The 23037-nt window shown below is 41.4% G+C and overlaps 1 protein-coding gene and 1 long non-coding RNA gene across 2 annotated transcripts in view; both read left to right on the forward strand.

The window, feature by feature from the left end:
* The window catches only part of MAN1C1 (mannosidase alpha class 1C member 1), a 128820-nt gene that overhangs the window by 12488 nt on the left and 93295 nt on the right, over nt 1-23037 (forward strand). The window lies entirely within an intron of this gene.
* On the forward strand, nt 838-13422 carry LOC310767997. The gene is made up of 2 exons (XR_014551155.1): nt 838-5179; nt 5493-13422. It is a non-coding gene; the product is annotated as an uncharacterized lncRNA (long non-coding RNA).

Here is a 23037-nt window from a genome sequence, read left to right on the forward strand (position 1 = left end):
ACTATATTTCCCTACTGTAGAAGGTTAGTACCCATCTAGAGAATTGCCTAAGATGAGGTGTGTTACTTCTGACAGTTGCTTGATGCTTCTTATAGGTAAGAAAACCTCAGCAGTATCTGCAGTACTGCTTTGTTTTCTTTAAAAAGCGTCAAACAAATATAGGATAATTCATCTCCTAAATTTGTCTCTGGAAGCTGCTGTCATATAATTGATCAGTAGTGCATAGTTTCAGAGAAAATCTAATTTTTAACAAGTGCCAAATACTAGTGATTAATGTTCAAAAACTGCTGTCTGCTTGTGACCGTAAAAATTACAGAGTGGGATTCTGTATTTACTCTCACAATGATTTTTTCAGATCAAATTCGCTTGAGTTGCAAGTCAACATGATTGGCGGTCTTGCCCCACCCCCCTAAGGCTGCCTTCTTTGGAAAACACAACCAGAGATCTGCAAGCAGTTTCATTCCTGCCTCTTGTGTCATTGTAAGCAGTAATAAAGTGTTGTACTGTTGGAATTGAGCAGACAGTTTTGCTAGTAATGGATGAGGCAGAAGAGGCTTCCTTTGTGATGTCTTGTTAGCTTGACAGGATGGGTGGGGTAGGGGTGAAAGAGACCAATAGCAAAAAGAACAGATATGGTCTCCTTCAGTTTTCTGAGGCCTAGTCATAAGGATTGCATTAGTGTTTGAGAATCAATTATTGGACACTGGGGGGAATGAGGAGTATTTTTGTTTTTGCTCTGTGTCATCTGTTCAGAATCTTCTTTTGACTGATAGCCACAATACATCATATTCTTGTCTATTTATGAGTCATTTCTGCGGCTTCTTTGGGTGGGGGAAACCTGTTTTGGGTAGCCTAGCAAAACAGCTGACTCCAGAGAGCAGCAAGACAAGGCAGTGTCAGGGACTGGTTGGACACAGAGGAATGGTGGAAGGAACCAGCTGGGGAACCCCTAAGTGAAGAAGGCTCAGGGTCTGGGGATTGGTGGTGGGATGACGATGAATGGTCTGAGAGAGAAGACTAGGAGGAGGTGGTATCAGAAGCTAAAGAGGGAACAGGGCTTAGTGAGAAGGGAGAGTCTGTGGTAAAGAGAAGTCCAGAAGCAGGAGAGTGGGATGAGTGATTCTAAGAAGCAGAGATAAGTCAGGCTGGTGAAGAAGCATGGGTCTCACTCCTGCGACAAGCTCCCCTCCCCCTGATCTCCCAGGACCTGGAGAGGCATGAAGCAGAAGAGTAAAGGCAGGTATGCAGATGCAGTCTCAGATTGCTTGGGGAAAACCCTGGAGTGTAGGGGACATAGGAAGGCAGGGCAGGGACCGTCAGTCTCCACAACTGCCTTTCAGGGGCAGTACCTACAAAAGAAGAATTGCTTTGCTCATTAGGCCTGGCACCCCTGTGCAGATCTTGGTGATTTTTAAATAAAGAGTTAACTTCACTTATTCCATGTGATTTATTGCTGGTTCATTCCTAACAGGCAGATGCATGGAGCCAAAATGATATGAGAAAGCTTCAAAGACACCATATGGTCTTAGTGTTACCTTGCAATCTTCTCTTGGGGTGTCTAATAGCCATTTTGTATTTGCAGTTTGTGTGGCAAAAGGTTTGATCCCAGTGCTAGACCTACTTAAAGTAGACCCATTGAAATAAATGGACATGACTCACTTAAGTCCATCAATTGCAGACAGTCTAGTCCTTGACTGCATAGCTGATGCTAATATCCATTCATGATTATGAGCATGAGCCCAGAATGATGGTCTGGATTAATGCAGCCGATATGAACTTGTCTTGAGTATCCTGGAAGATCGGGCAGAGGGGATAAAACTGTTCCTGGGCATCCCTGGCATGGAGAATGAGGAAGATGCTTCTGAGCATACTGTGGCCATTTCAAAAGGTTAGGAAACTTTGACATGCAGCTTGGCTACTTTCCTGAGCTATCTGGGCTGCTCATGTGCTGCACAGCTCATACTTCCCAACCCTTTACTGGGGGCTATAAGATAGCTTATTGAATAACCAGGAAATTGCAGAGGAGTGCTAGAAGGCGGGAATGTTGCTCTGTGACTCTTAGAGTCACACCGAATAGAATAGGAATGCAAGAAACTGCATTATACCAAGCTGGACCAATGAAGTTCATTTAGCTCAGGTTAGTCTGTACTGAGTGACCCAGCGACTCTCCAGAGTTTCATGCAGGAAGTTTCTCCCAGTGTTACTTGGAGATGCTGGGGATTGAACTTGGGACCTTCTGCATGTGAAACTCTCCCACCAAGTTGTGGCCCTTCCACTGTTGGGGGTGTTAAAGAGCCCAGCTGCTTATTGGATAGTGCAGGAGACTTGGTGCCCAGAATCATTTCCATGTGTTCCATCATGCCAGTTGGGTGCAACAGAACTGTTAACATTAAGCTTGGTGTGGTCAAGCTGCCCTTTCTGTACTTCTTCCAAAAGTAGTGACCTGCTTGCCCAGATTATTGTAACAGCAGGTTTATCATATGCCTAGTACCTTTCCATGCCTGCTTACCTCTGCATCACATGGAACGTAAGAACAAATGGCAGATAGCAAGCAGGTTAAAGAAGATTTACTGCCAATGGTGCAAAGCAGGAATGGGGAAATAAAGAACATGGAAGATGTAGGGACATGGGTCAAGTTTTCTACTTCTTGGAAAAGAAGTGACTTAACTCTAGAAATGCCTATATAGCAACTCTGTGGATCTTACAACATGCAGTTCTGTTCAAAGTGAGCACTTAACATTCTAGGCTACCTTGGAGACCAATTAGAATTTTCTCTACTAAAAGAGATTGGATCACATGTGGTTTTGCTACACAAGGGTAGTTGCCCTGTAGGAAAAAGTATGTCTCTTATGAAGTGTGGTGTGAAGGTTTGTTTTGCCATGAGTGCACAGGATGGAAAGTTGCTGTGCATGTGAAAGTTGCTTCCTGCATTCCCTTTAGCTGTAGTTCAGTTGTACTTTGCCATGCCAATTGCTCTCATTGAACTTCCTCTCATTCTAAATGCAAACTTTTTTTTGCTTTTGTGCAATTTGTTGTTGCTTCCTTATTTTATTTAGTTTGGTTTAGCTTAAAAAAACAAAAAACCCAATTGCGTTTTTCTTGCAAATATGCAGCTTGGCTTATGATAAATAACAGTATTAAATCAAGCAATGCAGGGGAGGCGTTGCTGGTGTAAACATACGTTTTGAAAGCCCTCCTAGCTTTTTGCTACTAGTATGCATAGTTTCTCCCTACCTCCTGCAACAGTGTGGCCTGCTTCTTTTTGCTTTTGAGTGCCTTCAGAGATTCTGATTCCAGTCTGAAAGTCTTCAGACCAACTACTCCCCGAATATCTAGGACATGGGGGCAATTTGTGGTTGGACACCTGCCCTTTAAGACAGAGCTTTTATGTTTGGTTGAGGAGGTTTGCTGAGCTTTGGAGAGGTGGGAAGCCAGATTGACCTTCTCCTTTCACCCAGGAGACCAAGGTGTTAAACAAGCTGAAGGGGATGGAGAAGATCAGGGAGGCAGATGGGTCTGACCATGCTGATTTCCTCTGCTCTTCCAGCATCTGGGCCCTGGTAGTTAAGACTGGCAGATGGGGTGAGGTGTAGTAGCTTCTAAAATTGGCTACACTACATGTTTCGAGAACTAATAACAACTGAATACTAGGTAAGAGCATACATAGTTGTTAGAAGCTGTGCTAAGCTTGTAAATGAATTGTAGAAGAACCTATAACCACTTGCAATATGGGAGTAATGATTCTGACCTACCTTACAGGATAATTGTAAAGATTTCTGAAGTAATACATTTGGGATGCTTGAACACTCAAAACACTTAATAAATTCCATGTCTATATTATCCACTCCTTGTAAGAAAAGTTTCCTCATAACTCACTTTTGGACCTGAAGAGGCCTTTCCTCTTACTAGGACATCTCTGTATCCAGGCTTTTAGAGCATTCTTTTCTACTTAAGACATTTATTTGTTCTCCTACCTATGTAGCTCTTCATCTATCCTGGGTTTTTTTTTTACATAGGGATTCTACCTGTGCAGCTTCCACTACTTCTCTCGAGGCTGAAAAATCCATGATAAAGAACACTTCCTTACTGTAAATTGAGGGAGAAAAGTAACAGTTGTATGGCTCGGACAATATGGTTGTGGCACTTAACATGTGAATTCTTGTCGAATTGTAATGGACTGTGTTTTGACCTGAGGAGCTTAATGGAGATGGTACTTATAGGGATACATAGCTGCATTGTGGCTCGCCTGTTGAGGGTTTCGTGAGTCTTTGCTAGGGCCAGAGGCCTACAGGCACTTTGGTTTTCTGCCTGCATAGCCAGTAGATGTGAATGTACTTAAATCATTTTCCTCTGAAGTAATGTTTTCCTCTATAAGCTGGATGTACTTCAAATATATGAAACTTGGAGAGCTGACAATTGACAAGGTAAGTCATATTTTCAACCTAAATGGCATTCTAGCTTGAGTAGAACTTTGAAGCGATGGTAAATATATTTTGAGTACCACATTTTCTCAGGGCTATTACACATCATTCATTTTAAGATTGCACAGAATTGGTACATATCAACTGTTTGTTGCTTAGTATTGGTTCTAAGAAATCGACTTGGAGTATATTGATGCCCTCTTGGCCTTCTCTTCTTTTTTGTTTTAATCCTTTTTCTCTACTGTACTCATTGTAAATCTCTTTTGTATTAGAGGTTTTCATTTAACCTTGAACATGGGAAGCTGTAATTTTGAAGCCAAGCTGCTATCTATTCCAAGAAAAAGTAGAAAGCTCAGCTATCTTTCAGGGAGTGATTTCACGGATTACACAGAGTCAAATCCAGGTTTTCCACTGATTGTATACCCAACAATGTGTTGCAGCTAAAACAGTTTACACTTTCTGGGTGTACAATTAATGTATTCCATGGTCTTCAGCTCCTCAGTTTGGTATTGGGAGAGAGGCATTCTATCCAGTGGGATTTGGGATTATATGTTTTGCATTCCACTGGAATGCAGTAGCCAAATGGTTGGAAAACGTATCTTTAATCCTACAACTTTAATAAGATGCCTTAAGTGGTTTCTCACCAACTATGTTAAAGAAGTCAAAGGTGGCTGCTGTATATGATATTTGAGCACCTCATGGTAGAAGGAGCAGCATTGATTGGACTCTAAACTTGGCTTCTAGTAAGATTTGTAATTGTTGTTGTTTAGTCGTTTAGTCGTGTCCGACTCTTCGTGACCCCAGCCACTCCTGTCTTCCACTGTCTCCTGCAGTTTGGTCAAACTCATGCTGGTAGCTTCAAGAACACTGTCCAACCATCTCGTCCTCTTCCGTCCCCTTCTCCTTGTGCCCTCAATCTTTCCCAACATCAGGGTCTTTTCCAGGGAGTCTTCTCATGAGGTGGCCAAAGTATTGGAGCCTCAGCTTCAGGATCTGTCCTTCCAGTGAGCACTCAGGGCTGATTTCCTTCAGAATGGATAGGTTTGATCTTCTTGCGAAGAAGATTTGTAGTACTAACCTGCTGACTGGAATTTAAAACAGATCTTTGAGTTTCTTTTTCTTTGCCTTGTAGAACAGGGTGCAGAGCTTGTTAGCTTCCTCCCCTCTCCATCCTTAGGTGTTCAGCGACTACTTATTGCATACAACTAGTAGAGACTGCTGCTTACTGTCACCAACGCTTCACATAATCTTTTAATTTGTCTATATAAGAGTTCAGACTTTCAGTGACATTGTGCAAGTGAACCACACAACAGTAACAGTTTCCTGGAGGGAATTGATCTATCCCTTAAAGTAATGTGTGTTTACTTCATCTTTAAATCAGAGGTGTAAGAGGGACATTGCCCAGATTGCATCCATGGTGCTTCTCTAAATTGTTGAAAAACTGTAGGCTGCTGCTGTTATACTATACCTTGGAAACTACAGACATGGAAATCCACACTGAGTGCTCTTTAGATGTGGTTCTCCCATAGAAGATGGGCAGCGTGAGTTGACCCTTGTTTTCAACAAGTGAATAGTGTTAGCAGCAACTGGAGCTGGATGCCAATGTTAAACCATCAGGCTTTTATGATGGCTGAGGTTTTTTTGGTCTGGTGCCCTTGTAAGAAGATCAAGTTGTTGAGGCCAGGTTGTATGCAAATCAGAGGCCTGGGCCTGGGGGCCAAAGCAACCAGAAGGTACTTCTCTGTTAACCAAGGCAGAGTCAGAAAGCTAGGCTATTTATTCCTGGCCTGGCCAGTCGGGATACTTAATACATAAACTGTGAAACTCTCTTTCCACAGAAGTATGTTTAACATATTCATTGTACAGGTTTTGGCCATATGCCGAAGATGAACTTTTTAACCCAGCCTTTTACAGTTAATGTCTTTTGTTTTGTGGGAGCCATGTCTTTTGCTAAATTTATAGTGTTCTGCTCCATTTGGCACGTTTCCCCATGTTTCCTAACTGTAACACTTTTATCTGTTTTTATAATTGTTATAGCAGCCTCATATCCAGAATTGCTGAGGGGGAAAAAAACCACAATGCAGTTTTGAAAGGTTTAGTCCACCATCGATTCACAATGGCATCCACTTGTATCTAGACATAGGTGAAAGCATCCTCCTTGATCTCAGGAGCCATCATATAAACTTTGGTTATGATACGTAGAGAGAGGTTCAAAACACACAGTGAACAAACAACTTTCCTGGGATCTTATGGTGAAAGGTGTTTAAGAAGCCTTAAGTAAAATAAATAAATAAATAAATATTGCCAGCTAGTTTTGGAAACTGATCTTGTGCATGCCCTGTCCTGTTAGGTATGTGAGGAAGCCTCTGAGGACAATGGGTATTCTGGCCTAGGTGGTCCCCTAGAGTTGGGCCCAGGCTGCTTCAGGGTGTGAGGTTCCTAGCTCAAGCTGACAGTTCTCTGGTAGAAGTGTAAATTAGGACTATAACCTGCTTGAATGAACTTTGCCGAAGTGAACTACTGAAATGATAGACCATAGGTACAATTTCTCCCTGCTCTACTGTGATCATGTCACCTTTCATTTCTAGAGTCGGAAAAGGTATTTAATATATTTGGAAGTCAGATACATTTTATAGAAATCTAATACATGCTGTCTTCTGCTGTTCTCTGCAAGCTGAGTGAAAAAAGGTTGTATTGCAGATAAGTCTCTGGTTCTTTTCTTTCTACTCCCCCAGCTTGCGATAGATTTTTGCATTTCGTCTATCTCGGTGCATTCGTGCCAACACAGTTTTACCACTAACCTGTCTAACATTGCAAATTCTCTTTTTTTTGGGGGGGGACGTAGTTGGCGCATATGAGTAATGGAGTTTAAAACTGTATTTACTGTTCATCGACATGGTTGGTTGCCTAAAATGTATGCATATTTGCTTTATTGATGAAAGAGCACAAACAGAGGAAGTCCTTTTAACCCCCTTAGGCACATGAGATACTGCCACTGTACCAGCATTGCCTGTTTAAGGATATTTTAGTCTTTCGGGGAATTCTGCTTCTCATTTTAATATTTGTTCTCAGCTATAAAACTGGGTGTGGAGGATGCTTCCTTTTTTAAAGCTTTTAAAAATGATTTGTAATCAACTGCTTCTGCAGGACAGTGTAGTAAGCCATTCAAATGTCAAGCAACTGGGGGTATGGCTCTTTCCAGCCATAAGTAGAGACATGATTAAGTGGGATTCTGGGGGAGCCCTTGGCCTGTTCCAAACAGAGAGGAACTGCACAACTGTTTAATTAGTTAAAAAAAGAACACTTGGGAACTTAAAGCATTTCCCCAAATAAGTAGAGAAGGGAAGGTGGAATAACTTAGGTAGTAGCAGCCCGCTGAACCTAGCCCTTTCACCACTTCTCTCAGGGGTTTTATTAAATAACTGTTCTAAGTTCCCTCGAGTTATGGAAAGGTCAGAGGTGAGGTAATAATATTTTGAAGAAAATAAACACGTGTGTGTTTCATCTAGTACATAAATCTTTAGTTAACTTAGGCTCCATCTGCACTATGCATTTAAGGCACGGCCATACCACTCTATAAACAGTCATGACTTCCCCCCAAAGAATCCTGGGGTCTTGTTAAAGGAGACCCCTCACAGAGCTACAGCTCTTAGGGTTCTCTGGGAAGAGGGATTGATTGTTAAGACACTCTGGGAATTGTAGCTCTGTGAGGGAAATGGGGGTCTCCTAACAACTTTAAGCATCCTTAACAGACTGCAGTTCCCAGGATTCTTTGGGGGAGCCCATGATTGTTTGAAGTCATAGTGCAGGCGAGGTGTTATTCATGGGTGACCAATTTTAATTGTTGTTTACTGGATCTGACCAAAGGTCTGTCTAGTCCAACGTACTGTTCCTAACAGTGGCCAGTCAGTCCACGAGCTTACAAAGGTACTACTGCTCTCCTGCTTGCCCCTAGTAGCTAATAATCAGAGGTAGCCTTGCTTCTTAGCATGGATGTTACGCATAGCTATCAGCCACCAGTAGGTGGTCTCTTTCCTCTCAAGCTCTGAGCTAAGGTTACCCCTTTTCATTTTTTCAAGGCTGTTTTGATTCTGGTGAATTGCTGGAATATGCAATGAAAAAGCAAATATTAAAGTTGGCCTTTCCTACTAACTGGGTGGTAGTTTTCATTTATTAAATTTGAAATGTTATCTGTCCTTTTCCTTCCGTGTCTCAAAAATGCATTTACACTGAGGTTTTGTTAATATAAACATTTAATTTCAACTTGATTGATTGATCAGTGACTTTTAAAGGTGGATGACTTGTCAGCCAAAAATTATTTAATCCATCAGTAGGGCTATGTGTCATAGACTTACCGTAACTTTTTATTTTATTTTTTGGAGAATGAAGGAGGATTGCAAAACAGTACAGGCCACATCTACATGGGGATTTCCTGTTTGACTGCACTGGGAAGCAGCTGTCCTGTTGCATCAGACTTTTCAGCTCTTCTTACATCGTTCATGGTTGAGGCTGATAGTTATCTTTTCAAATCAAATTGGTTCTTAGTATTATGCATGCTTAGGAAAGATTTACTTTTCAGACTTGAAAAAGTCCCTTTGATGTATAACATTAAGATGCATTGGTGGTTGCCAGTCCACAAAGCTTGTTGCTGTTGTAATCTGCAGCAGCCTTTCCCTAACCTGGTACCCAGGTGTTTTGCACTACATCTCCCATCAGCCCTAGCTAGCATGGCCATCCTGGGTACCATCTGGAGGGCATCAGATTGTTGAAGGTTGGTCTATGGTTTGGAAGCTCTGCAGGCAGTTGCCTGTGTAATGTCACTAAGCAAATATGCAAGATAAGCAAAAATTCCTAGTCCAGTGTGTGGGCCAAAACTAGCACTTAAGAGAGAATTTTCATTCCCAGCCTGTTGTTTCTCTGTTGTATGAATAAGGGTATTGGTGGAGGCATTTGCAGGAAAGGATTGGAAGGTATGGGAGGGATTAGGACTCCTGCCATCACTCCTCTCTGCTGTCTCTCTCATGTAAGTTGCCTTCCATAATCACCCACATTATTTTTGCAAACACGGGTTTGGGACCACACATTTACCAGGTAAACATCTAGTTTGGCCTATGCTTACATGTTTTTTTGTCTGTGTGCAATAGGCTTTGTCAGCACTTCATGTCAGAGCACATAAGCTAGGGTTGGGAAACTTTCAGCCTGCAGGACTAATTCAACCCACCAGGCCTTCCCATTCTACCTGTGAGACCAATTCGGGCAAGCCATGCATACCTGTTTTACCAGAGACATCATATATGGTTAGTCTGGCTACTTGTTGGGCGCTTCCAACAAGATCAAAATCTTTGATGTTAGTGGATGCTAATGTACAGTTGAACTACATTCCAGTGTAATGGGACCTCACTTGAAGAACAACAAAATTGGATGTTGTGGTCGCTGATGGTGGCAAAGTGACTGGTGCTGTAATACTGGAAAGAGTATCTCTTACTCCACACTGTACAGTGGTTGGAGGATCTGTTAACTTTGGCAGCATATGAGTGGGTAGCTTTTCACACACGGCAGCAGGACAAGGAGTTCTCTGATATTCAGTCTGTGTACACTGATTTATTTGCATGAATTGGAGTTGAGCAATGTGCCTGAGCTTTACCACTTAGCATAGTTTGTTGAATCATAGAATTGTAGGGTTGGAAGGGACCCAAGAAGTCATCTAGTACAAGCCCCTGCAATGCAGGAATATCAATGATCATATACGATGGATGGCCACTCAACCTCTGCTTAAAACCTCCAAGGAAGGAGAGTCCACCGCCTTTTGTGGGAGTCTGTTCCACCCTCAAGCAGCTCGTACTGCCAGAAACTTCTTCCTGATGTTTAGTCAGAGTCTCCTTCTTGTAACTTGAATCCACTGGGTCAGGTCCTAGGCTCCAGAGCAGGAGAAAACAAGCTTGTTCCATTCTCCATGTGACAACTGTTCACATATTTTAAGAGGGCTAACATACCTCCTCTCAGTCTCCTCTTTATCAGGCTAAATGTACCCAATTCCCTCAACCGTTCTTCATAAGACTTGGTTGCAGACCCTTTTTCATCTTGGTTTCCCTCCCCTGCACACATTCCAGCTTGTCAATATCCTTCTTAAACTGTGGTGCCTAGAACTGGCACAACACTCCAGGTGTGGTCTGATCAAGACAGAATTTGGGGGCTACAGCAGTAACCTTTAACTTTTGCCCTTCTTGTTGGGAGGCAGGCATGTGCATATGGATGGATTTATGCTATGTATTAATTTATTTTTGTTGCAATGCAGTGGCTCTCCTTTTCGTTATGTAAAAGTGTTTTGAGAGTGAATAAAAATAATAAATTTAAAAATAATAAAAAGTTGGCACATGGGAATCTTGGAGAGATAAGGATATGGCTGACTAGGTAAAAAAAAGTTTTCCCACATCTGAAATATGGGACAAAATACATTGTGTACATCTTGGAGACTTTCTCTTTTTTCACCACTGCTGTTACCTTACTGTACCCATGTTTAAGGTTATTTTTTCTGCATATGAACTGATGGCAGTCATATGCTTATATGGGAGAAAGTAAAATGATGCACATCACAACTGTGTCTTATTGGGTTTATTTGTTCTCAGCAGTGTTCCATATTGCTTCCATTTTTTTTTGTTTGTGCTAGAGAACTTAACCTGAGCCACTGAGAACCAAGCCTGCTTCTACCTGCTTAGCTTGTCCTTTCAGTTTCAAAGCTCCACCTTTTGGCTTCTGTTTCTTGGTCATGTGAGCTCAATGGAACATTAGAACTATATTTAGATGATTGTGTTGTGCATGATTGAATCCACCTGTAATAACAGAGATATGAAAGCAAAGTACACATATTTATTATGCTAATGCTGAAGAATTAAGGACAGATGGGCTGTGCAACTGGAATAAACACCATAGCCTTGTATCCCTGTTGATTGCTTATTTTTGCCAATCAGTCAGAAATACTGGGGAAGCATACATGCATTTGTGTTACCAGTTCTCCTTTGGTCACAAATAAGTCAGAAGAGTTTGAGGAAACATTTACACTTGCTTCCAAGTAAGGGAAGAAGTTGAGTGCTATAACCACTGGCTTCTCTGTTCTAGTGAACCATCAAGAGTACATGGTTGGTTACAGCACCTTTCTACCTAAAAGGCAATCCATAATGTGATTACCTGAGTCTGTGAAACTAGGGCCAGAGAAATACCAGGGTATGCTGGCCCCAACTTCATGCATGAGCATCTTGGTTTTCTTTCAGATCACTGTATGTTTATATTAAATAATTACCTCAGCCTCTAATTATCCAGAGCTGCTGTGCATGTGTGTGTATGTGTGCTTAACTTCCTCCAAGTCAACAAACAGGATTGAAGTGAGTGGAGGTATTACTATTAGCCCTTAGTTTCACTAGGAAGAGGCGATAATTAGGCGTAGGTAGTACAGTAACTCTCTTAGGTATTCATGTAGTCAAGAGGTGAAGAAAGAAATGGGAGGAGTGATGAAGAGAAACTGAAGTTAGGAATTGGAACATAGCTTTAACCTCAGATGGAAACACCTGGAGTTTGATGTTTTTGCAGAGGGTCTCAGCTTTTTAACACTTCTAGATCATATTTCCTGTTGACGTTTTCTGGTTTTACTGATAACATGCTCATTCTTCTGAAGGCTGCGAGCCCGGTGCTCTCTTTCTCAGTGTTAGTATCTGTAAAAACAAAGTGGTTTTATTATGCCTGTATTAAAAGGCTTTTGCTTGCAATGATGAGATGAGCTTCCTGGTTAAAAGTAACTAAGCACTGTTGTTATAAGACTTCATACTTCATCCTGGTGGCATCTGTCTAAGCAAGTCCAGCTAATAGATTAAACTTCTGGCGTCAGAGCAGAGAATGCCATTTGAATTGCCAGCATTTATTAATGCAGATTTACAACTCCTCTACCCTGAGGGAAGTTTCATGAATATTCAGTTGTACAACTGAAAGAAAGATGGATCCTTGTCCCCAAAGGTCTTGGAGTTTCAGAAAAGGTGCTTGCAACTCATGACCCAGCAAGTTAAATGCAGCTCACCAGTTTTACACAGTGGTCTATACTGCATATGTGTGAAGGACTGTGGAAATTAAACAATTACGGTTCATACTGTTAGGCTAATGTAAGCTAATTTACTGAGAGCTTATAAGGATTCCATAAGAGGGTCCTTGAGTAAAATGCTGCAATGCGGAATATTTCTGTTCAGGGTTCCAGCATGCCCTTTTCAAGGCTACTCCATCCCACTCCATCCTGCCACCACACTTTCTCTCATCTGTCATTCTGTGTCCACTGAGCATGCTCAGGCCTTATTGAGCTGTGCTTGTTTGCTTTTTTTTACCACCATCCCAATCTCTTTCAAAAACATACTTTTGCAGATCTTTGGATTTTCACAAGCTTGTTGGTGCCTCCCTCTTGCATGTGGATGGTGCCATTTTGGCTACATGAGGATCCACACTTGGATAATGAGTTTACTGTTAGTATATAGGATATTTGGTGTAGCTAGAGGCCTTCCTTGCCAGGCAGAGATCTTCTAGAGGAGGGGTTCATAATCCCTCCTGGTCTACGAAGGGATCCATGGCTGGGTATTAGGGATCTGTGAACCAGGTGCAAATTGTATGCAAAATGTTGGGTGTACATGTTGATGTGCGTTTTTCTAGGGAGGGTCTCCAGAGCTTTCATCAGATTCTCAAAGGGGTGCATGACCCCCTAAAGGTTAAGAACTGTCCTTGGCAGAATTTATTAATTTATTTATATTTTACCTAGCTCAGAACATAAACGAAGAATAGAGAATGTTTTATTTATTAATTAATTGCCTGCCCTTCACCATAAGACCATAAGGCAGGTTACATCATTAAAACACAATATTAAAAATAGTTTAAAACAGCTTATGTAGAGAGGAAACAACCAACCAGATGTTTGCCAGCCCCTTATTTGTTGTAGTCCCAGGAATTATGCAGGAATTATGTCGATATAAATGCAAACAAACAAACAAACAAACAAACAAACAAACCATAGCAAAAATTAAGATTAGCACACCATTACACCCTCCCAAACCCCCATTATTTGATACAAATACAAGTGTGTATGTGTATGTATCTAAGCGTGTAAGGGAAAAGGGTTCACCACTGTACTCTCAATCTGGATCTGTAACAGTCCTCTGTCATTTCTCTCTTTAAAGACCTGGCCTTAGTTCTGAGTAGAACAATTACACTTTACTGAAATGGACATCAAAATGTAACAATCTTTGTGGTGGTGCAAGTGTCCAATAATTTATTAGCCGTTAATGCCATTTTCAGTCTGTTGCAGGGCAGGCATCTGTTTATTCTCTGTTTGGTTTCCCTTGGAAATAATAAAGAAGAGTAATTAAGAGCAGCACCTTTGCCAGTTTTACAAATAGGGAGATTTGTGATGTGGTGAAAGAAAGTGCCTAAAAGATCAACAGACCTGGGGTGGGAGCATCCTGTTTTTCTAGCTTACAGGATAAAATGAATTTGTGCAATCATGTGTCAATCTTGAGGGCACCTCCCCTGCTCACTGGAGCAGGCTTCACTCTTAAATGAACCAGGAAAAGTGGGTGGTTAAAGAAAATAAAGTGCTGAACAAATGGTGCAGATGAAGAAGCCAGGTGCTTGGAAAGAAACCATAATAAATTGGACAGGCTGCCAGAAGTGACACGTGTGTGTTTCAATCCATGAGCTGTATGCCTGCATTTTGTGTTGTGGGCCCAAACCTGTGGAACTCCCTCCCAACTGAGATTAGACAGGACCCTCCTTGCTGAACTTAAGGCATGTGAAAAAGACCTTTTTCGTTGCAGCAGGTGTTGTAAGGAGTTGAAAGTCCTCCTCTGCTTCCACCCCTAAGCAAAGCATCCTTTCCCACAGGGCAGCACATGAGAACAGCAGACTCCAGTCTTCAAATGCAGCTTAGCTCCTGAACACCCAAAAAGTAGGAAGTGCTTTACATGTCTTTGGCAATGACCCACATTTGGCAAAGACCAAAGCTGTGTTCCTTCTCAATCCTAGTCCTGCTCCTAGATTTGGGTGCATTTTTGATGTTCCTTCTAAGGTGGTCAGTGGCGATTGTTGGGCTCTTGCTGACTGTGCTGTACTGGTGTGTGATGGGCATAGGTGGGTGGAGAGGAGGTTAAATAATACCAGCTTGACATCCATCGTAACAGCTTCTGTGTCGTTGCTCATTTCTGAGAACCAAACGGGGAGAGCCTGCTTTTGGATGTCCTAAGTCACTTCTGCCCATCCAATAAGCAGAGGTGGAGAAGAGTGGCTAAACCTTCCTCCTGCCACTATTTTTCAGTCCCCTCCTCACATGTTGGAAACATGCAGAGGAACAGGAAGTACGTGAGAGAGGAGTGGTGAACAGAGGAAGAAAACTTCCCACCTGCAGCCACCCATTACTTACCTTCACCAATTATCACATATGTGAGGAGTTGATCCGTTAGCGTGGCTGTACCGGTGCTTTGAAACCTGTGCTTTGGATATTTTTCTGCAGAGCATTTTTCTTAGCCCTTGGCATGTCTGAAGATCTGTGTGTGACTTGTGTGTTCTGACACCAAGTCTTGCTGGAAAAATATACTGTCTTTCTCTAACTTCTTGTTCTCTGGCACCAAGTTGGGAACAAGGGTCTCTGCGGTATTTTGTGCTAGGCACGCTGAGATTCTCAGCAAGAGAGAACTTGCCTGTTTTTTTCTAATTAGGAGCTTCACAGAAACTCTGAAAAGAGTGACCTGCCATGTCAGAGCCCTCAAGGCAGCCTCCAGGTATTTCTTGGGACGAGACATCTAGAGGTAAAAGGAATTTCCGGTTCAGCTTCTGCTGGAGACATAAAACTCAGGAGAGAACTGTATTGGGAGATTATTTTTGTATTAATGCCAAGAATAGAGGATTAAAAAAGGACACAGGAAACTAAAAGAAAGGGAGAGAATAGTTTTACTCCCCCACTCAGTTTTTCCAACATGACTAACGGACAAAGGATGAGATTCAGGAGTAGGGAAGAAAGAGAAATTAGATTAAATGAGAACTGAACCTAATCTGCAGTTTTTGAAACAATACACAAATCAAAACACAGCCATCCTATGGAATTTGTACTTTTCTGAATTTTGATGTAGCTTTTCAGCCAAGTACTGTGTACAAAAATGCATATACTAGGATACATTATAATAAATGCATATACTGGTGAATACATACTCCAGTTCATTGTCTTAGAGGAAATGCTTTTTCTCAGGAAAAATTATCTGCAGAAATGTGCACTAAAATGTTTATGAATTTTCTTGAGGACTTTAAATAATAATTGCAACTATGATGTGGAGAACTGAATTTATGTTCAGGAAATAAGAGTTTTTCTAATTCTCTTTTAAAGCCATTGAAATTGGTGACCATCACTGGCTGTGGTGGGAGTGAGTTCCATAGTTTAACTATGTACTACACGAAGAAGTACTTCCTTCTGTCCCGAATCTTCCAACATTCAGATTCATTGGATGTCTACGAGTTCTAGTGTTAAGAGGCAGGGCACATTCTGTATGCGATGCATTATATTATAAACTTATATCATGTAACCTCTTACTGATCATTTCTCAGAAGCAAACAGTTCCAAATGCTGTAGCCTTTCCTCAGTAGGGAGCTGCTCCATCCCCTTGACAATTTTGGTTGTCCTTTTCTGAAACTTTTCCATGTTCCTGAACTACAACTCCTATAATCCCAGGCCTTTGGGCTTGCTGACTAGGGTTGATGGGTGTAGCAGTCCAGAAAACATCTGGAGGGCACCATGCTAGCTACCTCTGCTGTATGGTCTTTCTCTATTTGGTCCCCCCGTCTATCCTGCTGATCATAATGTTAATCATTTTGTGGCTTCACTGACTCAAAAAATAAAAACAGGACTTAATTCAGCGTTCATTGATCTCCAGGAAGCTGTATCCATCTCAGTGCTGTTATTCATCACAATCTGAGCTACCTTAGCACCATATTTTCATAACTCCCAGTGTGTATTTGGTTTACATTAAGCAGAGCTTTAACTTTGGATTACCCTTCCTGTGCACGCCTGCTGTATACATTCCCCTCCCCTAAGGGATTATTTATCTTAAATTATGCAAGCATTGAGAACCAGGGTGGTTTGGTAGATAGTGACAGGCTTGGCCTGGGTTCAAACCCTAGCTTGGTTATGTATTTACTAACAGCCTTAAGCAGTTGCTACCTCAGCTTCTGTGAATAACAACACAAGAATAGTAGTCCATCTCAGAGGCTGTCAAAGGGAAGAAAATGAGAAGAGATATTAAGTGCTAAATGGATGAGTAGCGGATAAAACAGTCTACGATAGTGCTCAGTGACTGGATAGGCCCATTAGCTGATCTAGAACAGAACACTGAAAGAGACAAGTACCTTCTCTTCCTTTTAGGAGGTGTGTGGTGTGTGTATGTGTTCTTGTATATACCAGGATTCCATTTCAGTTTTTCCCTTTCTGTCCCACTACTAAACCTCATGTGCTTTACGGAAGTACAGAACAGGTTCTTAATCTAAAACTGTTTTCATTTGTACTGAATTGCAAGGTTCTCCCCTCTTTCTATGATTTTCTTTAACCAGATTTGCAGAACCATGTCAAATCTAGATTACAGATTCTGGTTGCAAGAGCAGTCCATGATTAGTGCTGATATATACACCTGTAACGCTATATCATTACTTCAAATAACCATGGAAGGGAAATGTGCACACAATAGTTGAGGGAGGAACATGGAAGATTCCCAGTCTGTGGTCAGGAGATTGAAATGAAACAGTTGAGCCTTTTAATAAAGAGAAGAACAAATACATTACAACTTAGTCCTGAAAACACATTTAGCCTAAAGAATGATCTGATAGAAACCATCGCATTCCTCAAATGTCCTGTCCACCTTCTGGTCATTTTCTGCAATAAGAAATAATTTTTAAAGTTTTTAAACAGCTGAGTTACAAGTATCATGATGGATAGCTGGATTTTGATAGCATGAAAACTTAAATTGTGGTTCTTCTGTAGCCCATAGAACAAAAATTGTTGACCAGAGAGCTGCCTACTCATCGCTTTAATGATTACTTTATCCTTGATTATAATAATATTTAGTTCTTACGCTCATTTATTACACAAGCTGTATTCTTTCACCAATTCAGTACTCGCTGCAAGGAAATCTTTTGGTTTCTCTCTTTTTGGGGAGGGGGTCAGAAAAGTATGGCAGAAGGTATAGGTACGTTTAATCCTGGAAAATAGCTGCAATTTTTGACGCAGAGCTGATTGCTTCTTGAGTGGCAGGGTGTAACATTAGCAGGTTGAAAACAATTGCTTCCTCTAGACTGGGAGGTACAGACGCAACAGTACTGATCCCTGAACCTTGACTGAAGGTGAGCCACAGGGTCGTGCCCACCTTACCCCTCTCCTCCTTTGTCAGCGTTAGCCATAGGGCTGTATTACATTTGCACCAGTGGTTTGAGATGGCAGAATTTGAAAGGAATGTGCCCAAGTACTTGTTAGCATTGACACACCTTCGGAGTAGACACCATGATTACTGTTGAAAGACTGGAACCCATTTGTGTCTGCACCAGACCTAGGGTGGTTTTCAAACCTGGCTGGTTCAGATGTAATAGCGAACTATGATGTAGTGTTATGTCAGCAAGCTCTGTGCTCACACGCCCTTTCGTCCCTTGGGCGCACCTCACTTCAAAGGTGTCTCACCAGGCTGGACAAGATTAAAAATCCAAAGCAAATTATTTTAAAAAAGATAAGTGACAAGTTGTTGTTTGCCTGTTGTTTAGAGGAAGCTATTTAATATTTTAGTGTGAGCATCAGGATGATGGCTTTTGAGGTCAGGCTGGTACACACAATTCTTTTCAGGGGGAAGTAAAGATCTTTTTTTGGATCTTGCCTGACAGTTTTGGAGCTTTGACATTGTCTCACAGTTTTGTTTGCTCTTTTCCTTGGTTTTGTTATAGCTGATTCAAGTTTAAAATTAAATGCTTCCGTTGGGATCTTTTTGTGGCACCTCAGTCTTTTTATTAGCAGGTTTTCATTATTTTCTGGATTTTCCTTTCAATATAATGAATATATTGTTTTTGTTTCAGTTTTATGGAGTCCTGCTATTGTGCACTTAGCTTTAGCTGAGATGGGGAACCTGTGGCCAGCCCTCTCAGATATTGCTGGACCAATGGCAGACAAAATCTTCACAATCATGATAATTTCCATTCTCCCTTCTGATTTAGTGGCAAACCATTTTGCCCACGAAGCATGACTGCAATTACACTTAAAACTAAAGTTTGCAATCCTGATTAGCAGGCAAAACATAGGGTCAGATAAGTAAGGCTATTGAAAGTGTGAATGCAGTTAACAAATGTGCATCGCATTCACATAACAAATGTTATGTAAATGGGAAGAAGGGTGGGATATAAATATATATTTTTTTATCAACATCATCGTCATCATCAAGCCACAGAGAAGCCTGAATAGCCTTGTGGGTGAAGTGAAGAAGTTTGAGACCATGGCCACTAGAAAGACAAACTCCGTCTCCCAAGGTCCTCTCCCAAGTTCTCAGTGCCACTTGAGCTTCCCAACAGCTGCTACTTACACGGAAAAAAATTGCATGTTAATGTTAATCTAGGGGCCAAATTAGATGGAATGACAAACTTTGGTTTTGTAGCCAAATTTCAAGTGAGACTGGAAGCTGGAATTTGGGAGTATATAAAATACAGGGCTCACTCAGACTATGGTTTGTTGTTACATCTGAACCTCCACACAGTGTTCCGGGGAATCCTGAGGTTCTTGAGAAGGTTATCTGGAGTTCCATGGTGATGGAGGTTCCCAAAATCTTGGTGTCAGTGTTCCCTGTGGTTACCTACACATTACAGGGGGCACAGCGACTTTGCCCTGCAACTTGCCCCCTAATTCTCAAAGTTCATTGGTAGATGGGATGGTGTTTGCAAGTCAACACAGAAATTGTTCCTTGAGGAGCACTATTCATCGAAAACCAATGTCCTGACTACCACCCAGAGTGGAATAAATAAGTAAAAAGTGCTAGTTTATTTGCTTTGTTCCTTGAGTTGTGTTGTTCAGAAATACCTTACCCCGCTCTGCTTTGCACTCTAGAATATGATTTGCAGGATTAGATAAAGGGGATTGGGGCAAACAAGGGGCCTCTTTTTCCTTCTCCAGCCCCAGGGATGTCAAAAACCTTCAGCCACTAATAGAATTGCCTGTAAGATCTAATTAAGAGAGGTGAAGGGACCCAAAATAGCATTTCCTCCCTGCCTATTGCAGCCCCCATTCCACAGTTAGCCCCCTAGCCTTGTGCTGTTTCACCCTCCAAAGCCATTTCCACTCACTTGCATTCTGCTGCCTCATTAGAAAGCAACAACTTGCAAAGTCAACCAGTTCTGTTGTGATGTTTCCCAAATTAGGTACCTCTGGGATTATTGCTTAATATAGCCCCTGTTTTTAAGGCTTTAAAAATATTTCTCATGGCTCTGTACAGCTGGGTTCGGCATTTAATTAGGAGTTAAGCTAAACTGTGTTTTGAAAGATTTTTTCTTCCTTTTCAGTTTTCATGGGGGGGGATTTGGTGAGTCAGGAGGTCTCCAGGGCACTGTTCCTACTTGTGCTTCGGTTAGCATATCTGACCTTGGGTAACTCAGCTCTCTTGCTCGCTAGTGTTTTCATCGTTTGCAAATTGGGAGTAAGAATTTGCGTTTGTCACAATTGTTTTGGGGTTTAATCTAATAATAATTTTGAAATATATTGCAAGCGGCTGGCTAAGTATGACTGGCCTGATCATCTCCTTTTTGATGAATGGCATTTTTCTTCTTCTCACTTGAAAGAGGACATCACACTTGGAAATTGTTATTGGAATGGATTTGAGCAGGCTGCCCTGAATTCCCCCCCAAACGTATTTAGCACATTTTGTACATTGCCTAATATTTGCTTGAGCCTGATGAAAACCAGACCAAAGCTAACTGGGCATGGTATCATTTCTCCTCTAATGCCTTTTGTGCAGTTGGGCCTGAAAATCGATGTGGCAATTCAGCATCCTTGGGGAATATTGCAGCCAAAAAAAAAAAAAAGGAAAGAGGAAGAGAAGTAAAACAGCCTCCAATATTTTTCATTTTCATAGTATGAGAATTTCATGTCCACATTGTACTTGCTCACATAACCCATGTATCTGTGATTTTGTCCCTTTTTGAACTTTTGCTGTCAGGAAACACCTCCTGGCAGGGCGAGAAATGTCCTCTTTCTTCAGTGGAAGCTTTTTCAAGTAGAAGAGTGTCTCGGCTGATGAAACACTTTGGTATTGTTCACCCCAATGAGGCTATCAGCTGTGATAGCTGCCATCATGATTTGGATGGGAAGTTGCAGGTTGGGTTTTTCTCAAAGTCTCATTCTTCATCTTCAGTGATACTTTTCTCCAGATCCACAAGGTCTAGAAACTTGATTTGTACTCAAAAAAAGAAAGAAAAGAAGTCTAAAATGGACAGAATAAAAGTACAGACGTGTTTAGTCCATGAGCCAAGGAAGAGGCACATTGGCTTAATTCTACTATTATGCAATCTAAACTGGGTTGTGAACTAGCTGCAGTGATCCTCAGGCGTTGATGTTTTGCCTTCTCTATGTGAGTAGCAAACATTGGAAGTCTCTGGGTTCCAGTTTGCAGAAAACCATAATTTCTTCTTTTATCCAAAGATGGCAAAAAAGTACTTTGTGATCAAACTAGGATCTCAAGACATAATTTGATCCTTTTTGATTGAAAAATATGGTTTACATAAAGAGCAAAGGAACAATATGAGCCCAAGGCTTACTAGCGGTAGTTCTTGTAACAACAAACCATGGTTTGGGCAAGGCCCAGACCTCTGCAGGTACCATTTCCAAAGTTAATTCACAGTTTCCACATGTCCAGGCAATTTGTTTCCTTCTGCCTCTTCTTCTAACAGCAGAATTAACATTACGGAAGCATGTCTTTTAAAAGCGAGGAATTCTGCACGTGAATTCATAGAAACTGCAAAGGCATATGAGTCCTGATGTCAGGTATCCCAGCAGACAAATGTGAAGTCAAAAAACACAAGGATTCCAAATTATTTTCAAATATTTATAAGGCTATCTTTTGGAAGAAATCTGCTCTTTTGAAGCCAGACATACTGTTTCCACCACCCAGGATCGCATATGCGGCAGATTCTTGGCATTCCTATCTTGTAGCACCAGATTTTGGCACAAAGTGCTTCATGCTTGGAATCAAGCTTCCTAAGAATCAGCCAGTGCTTAAAATCTTGGGATAGCACCAACTCTAAATGAAATGAAACGTGTTCATCTTGAATTCTGCTTCAGTTTCCAGTTTGCAAAATGTGCCACCTGATCCCTTTCATCCTGAGCAGATAGGTTTGGGCAGATCCACAGCATACATTTAAAGCAATGCACATGACTGGGAACTCTAGTTTCCCCCTCACATAGTTACAATTCTCAGCACCTTTACCAACTTACAGTTCCCAGGATTCTTTGGGGAAGTCATGCATTGGACATCCATTGGATATGCTTTGAAGTTTAAACGGATCCTATGCTGATATCACAAACCTACCAAGGAAGATCCTGTAGAACAGGGGTGGCCAACTCCCAAGAGTCCGCGATCTACTCACAGAGTTAAAAGCTGGCTGTGATCTACCTACCTTTTTTTAGGGAGGGGGAAAGCCATGCTTTTTTGGCATGCAGGGCAAACAAGTTGAGCTTTTTTTTAGGGGAGCCAAACTTGTTGAGCTTCTTTGGGGGGAGCCAGTGATCTACCACAGACATCCAGTGATCTACCGGTAGATCACAATCTACCTGTTGGACGTGCCTGCTGTAGAAGTCTTGGTGCTTGATGCTGAGGAGACATTAGTATTCCTTTAACGGTGTTAACCTTTACTCCAGAGAGAGAAACATTTTAATACTTTAATAATCATATTTTGCTTCTGCCTGAGAGGTTAAGTGCATTCAAAGAAATTTTATACTTCTTGCAAGCTTAAGTGTAATGGCCATTGGATTTGTCTTAAAGACTTTTGCTTTGCAGTGAAGTATGCATGAGGGCTGCCCTTTGCCTCACCTTCTCATTGACCTTGCATTTGCACACACTAATGGTTCCAACCAGGGCTAATGAGGTGATGTAAAGTATTAAGACAGAAGATAATGAATATAAGGTGATGGTCCAAGCAGATGATGTCACGCTGACTCTAACCCTGTATCGTCTATAGCTGCAGTGCTCTGACTCAACACATCATTTATTCCTTCTTGAATGATTGGGATAAATCAGAATTTCTTGATGGGGAATTTCTGCCGAAGGCCTGCTAAGGTAGGCCAAAGAGAACATTAAGAATTTTAATCCCCTAACAACTGGCACATTCTCAATTTATCATGGATGTGCGGTTATCAAAGACCACCTTAGATTTGAAATATCAGCAGGCATTAGAGCTTCCTCTCCCTTTCCTCTCCCTTCTCCCTGATACAGTTAAAATGAATGTTACCTCTTTTGTGTTGTTTAATTAAATAAATTAAATAACTTGTCTAAATTGCCTAGTTTCATAAAACAAATTATATTATCTGCAGTTTCCT

This window comes from Podarcis filfolensis (assembly GCF_964270895.1).
Source record: "Podarcis filfolensis genome assembly, chromosome: 8".
NCBI classification, from domain to species: domain Eukaryota; kingdom Metazoa; phylum Chordata; class Lepidosauria; order Squamata; family Lacertidae; genus Podarcis; species Podarcis filfolensis.